At 38.2% G+C, this 10719-nt stretch overlaps 1 non-coding gene across 1 annotated transcript; it reads left to right on the forward strand.

The window, feature by feature from the left end:
• Positions 1-10302: 10302 nt before the first annotated feature.
• Positions 10303-10431, forward strand: Gm24228. The gene has a single exon (XR_003952695.1). It is a non-coding gene; the product is annotated as a small nucleolar RNA SNORA17 (small nucleolar RNA).
• Positions 10432-10719: the final 288 nt, after the last annotated feature.

The raw sequence follows: 10719 nt of genomic DNA on the forward strand, positions 1-10719 counted from the left end.
ATAAAATTTCACAATTTGATGAGTGATTTATTGCAGTTTTGTTCATGTTCCACCCAGATGGTGTGCAATTTGGAAGTACTGCCCTGCATTGAGAGTTCCCTTACAAATATCACAGTGATGGTCAGCACTGACTGCTGGGACAGAAGTCTCCTACATACAGAAGGGCTATACCAGTGCCCAGAGAGACAGGAAATGGTGTCTTATTTGTTGGAGTGAAAGACTAAAACAGAAACAATAAAACAATCAAGCAATCAGATGGCTGATTAACCAGGAAGATTCATTCTATGTGGCTCACCTAGAGACCCTATAAAACATGACCATTGAGTCTCAACAGAGAAGATAACATTTTGAAATGACTGTCCCCAAGGTTTTCTTTCAACCCTGCTCCACTTTTTTTTTAATAATCATTTTTTGAAGCAGTATATGCCAGATTGAATTAGCCTCTTTGATAATAACCTTTCTAAATTTCAGATCAGATGCAGAAGAAACCACTTCCAACAATTCCACTTCAAATTCTTATGCTACAGTGAGATGGTTCCCTTCTCTTTATCCTACACATTTTTAAGGAGTTCTCAACTTAGAACTTTGATGAATTGTATGTCTGGATTTTAAATGTCCATGCGTATGTTTTGCTGCTGATGACTTGGTTCAGAACAATGTGAGCTAAATCCTCATTTGCCTCTGTTTGTTTGCATAAAAGGTATAGCTATGACCTCCCTCCGTCCTTCCCTCCCTCGATTGTTCTCTCCCTCCCTTTCTCCCTCTCTCTCCTTTCCAATTCTCTTTCTCTTCCCTCCTCTTTCCTCCTCTGCCCTTCTATGCTCTTGATTCTATGCAGATGGTAATAGCACACTCTTTATCACTGAGTTGTCCTCCTTTTCTGCTAACATTCTCTTTATTGCCGAGCTGTCCTCCTTTTAATTTTGTGCTTTCTAAGTCTTCTGCACTGCTTATGTAGTGTAGTTGGAAATACTTTGGTATGTGCTTACACAGAGAGTTTTGCTACTGTTAAAGAGGGGAAAAACATTTAGGAAGAACATATCTGAAAATAGAGTAACCAACTTCTGAGTCAAAATTTAATTTAATGAACTTTATGTTAATAGTATACTGAATCAATTTCATGACGTTCATTAGACGATCAATGAAAAAATAATAATGGGAAGGTATTTGAAAAATGTTTGCATTCATGGTTATATATGTTTTATTCTATTTGATAAATCTTTTAACCCATCCTCGGGATGGGAGAATCCTCGATTAGAAGGAGCATGATCTTTCATCTATTGACTGATTATTCTTACTTAGGATGGGATTGGGTTTTTTTGGCCAGTTAAACTGAAGGTAATTGTGAGAAAAACTCAAGTAATTCTAAAATAACACTCAGTCTAGTAATTTTGGACTAATGTGAAACCACTTATAAAATGTTCTGAATTGCCAATGCAAATATATATGCATAATACAAAGGCTTTTCTCAATCCTTTAAAATATTAATTTAGTTTATATATATTTATGTTTAGTTTTATATCCTCTGACAATTTCATAGGTAAATAATTCAATTTTTCAATCATATCTGGCATTGCTGTCTCTATTCAAATGCCCATGCCCATTAATAGATGTCCCTTTAAGATTCTATTATTCTCTTACTTATAACTCACTAGGTTGAGAAAGTTTTCTTCTGTGATTTTTTTTTTAAATCATTTTCCAGGCCTCAGAGATGGGAGTCTTCTTCTAGTCCTATCATTTTCTTAGGTTTGGCCTTTTCATGGTGTCCCAAATTTCCTGAATGATTTGTGTCAGGAACTTTTCAGCTTTAACATTTTCTTTGACCTCCAGAAATGCAAGTCAGGTTGTGGACTGGAAAATAGAGTCCAGGGGCTGGGGTAAAGTTTAAGGCTGATGGGAATGTTTTAGAGGAATATGGCTTGGGGCAGGGTCTTAGCTTGTTGTCCATCATGACCCCTCCAGGAATATAGGCAGGCACACAAATCCTCTTTAGTTATGTAGGAGAAAAAAAGAATGCCAAGAAGACAAAACCCTAACATGTGTACTTCACAGAGTGCTGGGAGCTGTTGTAAAATGGCATCCAGCAGTCTCTTAATTGAAGTGGTGTTTGTCTCAGAAGAGATTCTATACTTCTAACTTTTGTTGGGTCATACAATAATCTATTTAGAGATAATCTTCACATAAATTATACACTTCAAAAAATTACAAAATGAGAGAGAGAGAGAGAGAGAGAGAGAGAGAGAGAGAGAGAGAGAGAGAGAGAGAGAGAATTTAGTATCCTGGACTTGCTTTCGTACTTCACTTACTGATCAAGTGGCCATTTTTGCAACGATACATATTTACACTTTCCACTATATTCTTTAATCTGTGTGCCTGTCATTTCAATAAGAAGTTTTGATACCAACGTTAAGCCTGAAATCAGATTTTCTGTCCCTCTGCTGTAAAAGTTACTTCAACTATTTTAATTCTTTAGATATTTGATATATGCTCTTGAATAAGCTTGCTGATTACAAAATAGTCCTTGAGAACCTGGTTAACATGAAGTTTATTCTGTAGATTACTGTAGGATGGGTTGGTACCCTAATAAAATCGAGTTTTCCATTATATAACCATGCAAATGTTTAAAAAGTAGGCTAGAAGGAAAGGGGTTTAAAAGAAAAAAAAGACAGTAGGGAAGAAAACATTTCTTGCACATTCATCATTATCCAGGTCTTATTGGGGCAGCGGTGGTGAACTGAATTTCTGGACTGGCTGCTGCAGACTTTGTGAGTTGAAATTCCATTATCATGTATGATCTATCTGCTGTCAGTTTGTATATCCAGTCTCTCAGATGACTTTCTTAAAGGAAACAGTGAGAATGGTTTTATCTAACGGTCCTCAGCTAGTTGAAGAAAGAGAGCACAAAGAGCTACATATGGACAACTGGAGGAGCTCATGCTCTGTCTTGAGAGATTATAAGTTCTGCATTCAGGAAGCATGAGATAGCTGTGACTTAACACACAGATGCATTATAACGTTTTAAGCGAGTTCCTGTTTTTTAGTGCACAGTACTCATATTGTCCCATTTGTTTTTCTGTTGTCCTCACTCTGATAGTAAGATTACTTCTAAGAATGTCTATGTTCTATTTTTATTTTCTATCCCCTTCCTACTGTGAATAATGCTGCAAATTCTAACAATGATATACATCACCTAAATTCATAAAAATCCCTGACTTCTTCATGCACAGAGATTATTTAGTCCACACAAAACTAGTTCAGTTGTCATATTAGAAAAGAACCATAAAATATCCAGTAGGTTCTCTGCAGCTTCAGCTTTTAGAATTAGATGGAGAGTAATCAGTTCTATTTTATGATATCAAAAACACAGTGTGATTCTAAATTATGTGCTACTCTGTGCAATAGGTGGAGGGCAGATTGGAAAGCTGCTGGTTCTAAGGGTTTTTTATAGTGAAAAGGTCGGATGCTCTCTATTTAAGGAGTTTGATCCTCACTGTTGCTTCTTTTCATCAGTTGTTGAGACCCATCTCTCTTTATTTCTTCTTATTTGTACCTTTGACTTTTGGAAATCATAACCCTTCTATTTTTTTGCATGCCTTCTACAATGTGTTTTATGTATGAGCTAAGTAAACCAGTAATATGTCACCCATTTTAAAAGGGAGAAAATTTGTGCCCCATAGTAGTATGAAATGTCAATGAATCTCGTAATCTTAGTTTTTAATTTATCTTTTTGGCAAGGCTTATGCTATTCAAAGATTTGTTAGAAGTTATACCTTGCCTGTTGTAGTTTTGGTAATTATCACCTTCCCCGCTATCTTTAAATGTACATAATATTAAGTTCATGCTCCTAATTTTCATTTAGGTTTATGTAATTCCAAATCTATGCTAAAGTGAATCTCTGCATACTGACTCACAGTATCTCAATCTATGTTTCAGGAGTGGACTCTTACTCAGATCTTTCTCACAAAACAATGGAGCTCATTGGCTCAGAGGTAAGTCGATAGTTCCGTGTCTGAGATGACAAGAACTGATTCTTTTAGAACTTGCTATGGAAGTTAAAACAATAGCAGAATCTCATATCAGACCAAGAAAAATTGGTTGTATCCTCACTGCAATTATTTTCTTAAGTACACATAATACAACAGCCGTGTATTCATAGCTGAGTCCCCAGAATCCTTAGAGATTAAGAAAGGTAGAACCGTCATTATGGAAATGTTGGTGGTACATGAAAGTATAGAAATATCTGATCTCACCACTGTACTCCAGCACCCAATTCTTATCATTGGTCATTTCTGAACAAATCCACTCTCTTCACCCATGTTAATACCTTCTAGCAGATGTCTCTTCCAATGGAGGCCTTACTATTTCATAACTAAACTGTAAGAATAACAGCCTCTTCCATCTTCCAGCTCTGTAGTTAAAAAAATAGGTTTCAGTTCCCTTTCATCAGAAAGCCAGTGTCTTCCTACAGTGACTACATTGCTCAGTATTCAATCAGTTTACCCTTAATAAGCTATAGTCTTATTCTAAGAACCATGCAAGGGGCTGTGGTCATGGATCACCAGTAAAGCGCTTGCCCTGGATGTGGAAGATCCTTGATTCAATTCTATAGGAAAAAGAAATATTGATAAGAACTACGCTTTCTGATAAACAGGAGAGAACAGATTAATGTCCTGACAGATTAATGTCCTGCCCACTGTACTTAAAGTAACCCTAGGAAGAATCTTAAATTGGAGAAAAGTAGTTGGAGAATCTGTACATTGGTTTCTGAGACACAGCTGAGTGCTGTGGATTTATTTTTTATTTTGTATATCCTTTGTTTGGAATAGGATGCATGATTAGTCTGAAAAATTTAAAAATACCTATATTAAAAACTCACCAACAAACTTTGATCTGCCATTTCTATAATAAAACCAGTAAGTTAAAGCTTAGATTGACAAGCATTTCATCAATCACAGCTCTACTGCAAGTTACCTATGGTTCTGGCTCCACTCTGGCCACCAAAGCATGGAAGGGGAATCCAGACATCAATCCTTACAAAGTTTAATTACAACACTCTAGAAACCATGCAGAGACACTCTCAAGTGATGAGTGTGGACTTTCACTCCAGTCTATAATTGGAAGACCCTTTGCCATGGCATCATTAGAGTGCACATGGGCATCCTACTTCATTCCCTTTTGGCAGAAATAATCACCTCTCTCCTCATTATTGGGATGACAGCAGTGAAGGCCTAATAGGGATTTAGTGCTTTTACCAAAGTCCAGATCCCTTTGGGGTATAGGGTCAAAAGAATCGCGTAGGGAGTGATGATAAGCATCTGATCTACTTAAGGAGCTTTGGTTAAGCAAGAGACGAACGATTCCTTATCTTTATGAGTGAGCAGTTCTATTGATGAAGATGTCCCTCCTGAAACCACATTTGAAAGAAAGCAGGAACCAGTGCTTGCCTACAACAATAACAACAACAACAACAACAAAACAACAACAACAACAAAACTGTATCTTTCAAGAATGAAGTAGGAATTTAAACATTCTCAATATGAAAAGTAGCCTTTCCCTTTTCCTTGAGTTTTAAGGATATTATGTCAAAAGAGGGTAAGGAGATATAAGGGAACGTAAGTAAATGTAAGAATCTGTTTCATTTCCACTGTCACAGTGATGGCATTGTAGTGGGGAAATGTTTTCTAGTGCACTCACCATGGAAAATTTATATACAAAAGGAAATCAGGAAAAACACCGTAGGAAAATAAAATAGACTGCTCTATATGATACAAGCAGCAAACAGGAGATCAGGAAAAGGAATCAGAGCAGAGAAACTACAGAGGAGGCTGCTGAATACAACTTAGTAGATAATGTACATGTTATGTGAGCACTGGGACAGGATACAATCCCAAGAAGCCACACATGAAAGAAAGCTGAGTGTGGCGTCCCTTGGTTGGAATCCTAATGCTGGCAAGGCTGAGACAAACAGGTATCTTGGGCTGTTTGAACTTCTTGCCTAGACAACTCTGGTCTGGGATAGTGAGAGAACATGTCTCCAAACACACACACACACACACACACACACACACACACACACACACACACACATGCACATACAGATACACACACACACATAAACACACACACAAATGCATGCATGCATGCACACACAGACATACATAAACACACACACACACACACACACACACACACACACCGAATTTGAACAGAATAATTCCGCAGGTGGTAGTATAACCTCTACACACATGAAATTCTGCTCACATATGAGAATGCAGAAAGCAAATGCAAAATATCCTAAGCAATAATAATACATCATTTATTAAATTAAATGCAAATACTCTAAATGAATAAATTCTCAAGACTATCAGAGTGCTATTCTAGATTTTTTCCCTGTCCAGATGAATTTGAGAATTGCTCTTTCCATGTCTTTGTGGAATTGTGTTGGGATTCTGATGGGGATTGCATTGAATGTGTAGATTTCTTTTGATAGGATGGCCATTTTTACTATGTTAATTCTGCCAGTTTATGAGCATGAGAGTTCTCTCCATTTTCTGAGAACTTCTCGATTTCTTTCTTGAGACACTTGAAGTTATTGTCATACAAATATTTCACTGGTTTGGTTAGAGTTACCCCAAGATATTTTACATTATTTGTGGCTAGTGTGAAGGGAGTTATTTCCCTAATTTCTATCTCATCCTATTTATCATTTGTATAAAGGAAGGCTACTGGTTTATTTGAGTTAATTTTATATTCTGCCACTTTGCTGAAGTTGTTTATCAGTTGGAGAAGTTCTCTGGTAAAACTTTTGTGGTCGCTTATATATACTATCATATCATCTGCAAATAGTGATATCTTTAATTCTTCTCTTTCAATTTGTATCCCTTTGATCTCTTTTTGTTATCTTATTGTTCAAGCTAGCACTTTGAGTATTATATTGAATATATATTGGGAAAGTGGGCATCCTTGTCTCATCCTTGGTTTTAGTGGGATTGCTTCACATATCTCTCCATTTAACTTGATACTGGCTTTTGGTTTGCAGTAAATTGCTTTAATTATATTGCATTTTTTCAAATGCTTTTCTTTTTTTGCCTCTAATGTGATGTAATATTTTTGAGTTTGTTTATATAGTGGACTACATTAAAGATTTTCGTATATTGAACCAACTTTGCATCCCTGAGATGAAGCCTACATGATCGTGGTGAATGATGGTTTTGATGTGTTCTTGGATTTGGTTTGAAAGAATTTTATTGTGTATTTTTGCAAAGATATTCATAAGCGAGATTGGTCTGGAGTTCTCATTTTTTGTTGGGTCCTTGTATGGTTTAGGTATCAGAGTAATTGTGGCTTCGTAGAATGAATTAGGTAGTATTCCTCCTGTTTCTATTTTATGGAATAGGTTTTCATTGAAAGCCTGGAAGAATTCTACACTAAATTCATCTTGCCCAGGGCTTTTTTTTTTGGGGGGGGGGTTTTAATGACTTTTTCTATTTCTTTACAGGTATGGGCTTGTTTAGATAGTTTACCTGCTCTTGATTTAAACCCAGAATAGCAACAACAATTCTTAACAATAAAAGAACATCTGGGGAAATCACCATCCCTGACCTCAATCTCTACTACAGAGCAATAGTGATAAAAATTTCATGGTATTGGTACAGAGACAGACACTTTGATCAATGGAATAGAATTGAAGACCTGGAAATCACACCACACATTTATGCACACTAGATCTTTGACAAAGAAGCCAAAAATATACAATGGAAGAAAGAAAGTATCTTCAATAAATGGTGCTGGTCTAACAGGCTGTCTGTATGTAGCAAAATGAAAATAGGCCCATATTTGTCACCTTGCACAAAGCTCACGTCTAAGTGGATCAAGGACCTCAACATAAAACAAGATACACTGAATCTAATAGAAGAGAAAGTGGGAAAGAGCCTTGAACTCATTGGCACAGGGGGAAATTTCCTAAACAGAACTCCAATGGCTCATGCTCTGAGATCAAGAATTGATAAATTGGACCTCATAAAACTGGAAAGTTTCTGTAAAGCAAAGGACATAGTCAATAAGACAAATTGGCAACCTACAGATTGGGAAAATTTTTTCACTGTTCCCACATCCAATAGAGGGCTAACATCCAAAATATATGAAGAACTCAAGAAGCTAACCTCCAAAAAACCAAACAACCCAATCAAAAAATGGGGTATAGAACTAAACCAAGAATTCACAACACAAGAATCTCGAGTGGCTAAGAAGCACCTAAAGAAATGTCCAAAGTCCTTAGTGATCAGAGAAATGCAAATCAAAATGACACTGAGATTCCCACCTTACACGAATCATAATGGCTAAGTTAAAAACCACAGGTGACAACACATGTTGGAGAGGATGTGGAGAAAGAGGAACACTCCTCCAGTGCTGGTGGGATTGCAAGCTGGTACAAACACACTGGAAATCAATCTGGAGGTTCCTCAGAAAATTGGAAATAAATTTACCTGAAAACCCAGCACTACCACTCTGAGGAATATACTCAAAAGATGCCCTACCATGCCACAGGGACACGCGTTCCACTATGTTCATAGCAGCCTTATTTGTGATAGCCAGAAGCTGGAAACAACCCAGAAGCCCCAGGATAGAAGAATGGATACAGAAAATGTGATTGATTTACACAATGGAATACTACTCAGCTATTAAGAAGGAGGACATTCTGCATTTTGCAGGTAAATGGATGGAACTAGAAAATATCCTGAATGAGGTAACTCAGACGCAAAAGGATATGCATGATATGTACTCACCAATAAGTGGATATTAGCCAAAAAAAAAAAAAAAAAGCCTATGATACAGTCCATAGAACTCAAAAAGGTATACATGCTTAAGGGCCCAAATGAGGACACCTCAGTTCCACTTGGGAGGGAGAAGAAAGCAATCACAATGTGGGAGGGAGGGACCTGAGAGGGAAAGGGAATGGGGTAGGGAGGGGAATCTGATCTGGTATTTGGTGGGGAAAAAGGATGGAAGCTCTGGGGGCCAGCAGGAAGAATGGAAACAGGTAACCTCAGGAGTTAGGAGGTTGGAGTGACCCTCCAGAAAGTACCAGAGACCTGGGAGGTGAGAAACTCTCAGGACCCTAGATGAAATGCCCTACAGTGGGGAGAGGGAACTTGTAGAGCCCACCTGCAGCAGAATGACAGGGCATCAAGTGAGGATGGAGTTGCCATCCTATAGTCAAAATTCTGACCCATAATTGTTCCTGTCTGAAAGACCTGCAGGGATAGAAATGGAGAGGAACCTGAGGAAAAGAAAGTCCAACAACATGACCAACGTGGGATCCAGCTCAGCGGGAGGCCCTAAGACCTGACACTATTACTGAGTTTATGGAGTGCTCACATTAAAGGACCTATCATGACTGACCTCTGAAAGGCCTAATAAGCAGCAGAAAGAGTGAGATGCAGATATTTGCACAAAACCAAAAGACAGAAGCTGCTGACCCCTGTTGTTGAGTTAGGGAAAAGCTGTAAGAAGCTGAGAAGGAAAAGAAAGAAGAGAAGGAGGAGGAGGAGGAAGAGGAGGAGGAGGAGGAAGAGGAGGAGGAGGAGGAAGGAAACCATGTAGGAGGAAGAGTAGTCTCAATTAATCTGGATCCCAAGATCTCTTAGACACTGTATCACCAACCAGGCAGCATACACCAGCTGATATGAGGCACCTAACACATATACAGCAAAGGACTGCCAGATTAGTGTTGAGTCAGAGGAGACACCCTAACCCCCAAGAGACTGGAGTTTAGATGTCTGGAGGGGTGGAGGGTAGGGGGAGTAGGGACATCCTCTTGGAAATAGGGGGTGGGGCAAGAGGTATGGGATGTGGAACAGAGGGTGGGCCGGGAGGGGAATAAAAATCGGAGAGTAAAAAAAAAAAAAAGATTACATAAAAAGAAGGGAAAAATAGACTATCAGAGTGCATTACAAGCATACCCCAACTGTGAACTATCTAGAAGAAACTCACTTCATGCACATAGGCCCTTTAAAGGTAAAACCTTGAAGAATATATACTACATAAACATTAGTTCACCGAAAATGAAAGTGATATAATAGTAATAGAAGTAGAAGGCAGATCAAAGAGAAATTTTAGACATGCCAAAGGATATTAAGTAATAATAAAGGAGTCTGTGAAGAAGACATGCAGACCTGAGCGCATATACCAAACAGTAAGGCTACAGTGACACATTCAAAGCTGATGTTTAAATCAGTCTTGCTGTTGAAATGCAAACAATTAGATATAAACTTAATTAGAATATAGGGCTTAACTCCATCATCTGTCCCTAGAAGCAATGCAAGTATGACTGCTGTATCTCCTGTGTGTCTGTAGGTGGCAGGAAGAGTGCGCTATGTCTATGCTCAATGTTCTGATTTACGAACATGTGAATGATGAGTAGTCTACTGTTCCCTTAAAAAGAGTTAGCCTGAGATGTCCACCAGACCAATGCCAAACAGGCCCAGACAGGATGGGTGATCAAGCCTCAGACTGAGAAGAACCCTACCTGGGAACAAGCGATAAGGATGGGAGTGGGCCCAGGGCAGATGACCCTTGATTCATCCATTTGCCTAAGAATTTCATAAACTCATTGTTTCTAATAGCTGAGTAGTACTCCATTGTGTAAATGTACCACATCTTTTGTATCCATCCCTCTGTTGAGGGGCATCTGGGTCCTTTCCAGCTTCTGGCTATTAT

This window comes from Mus musculus, chromosome 18 (genome assembly GCF_000001635.26).
Source record: "Mus musculus strain C57BL/6J chromosome 18, GRCm38.p6 C57BL/6J".
NCBI classification, from domain to species: domain Eukaryota; kingdom Metazoa; phylum Chordata; class Mammalia; order Rodentia; family Muridae; genus Mus; species Mus musculus.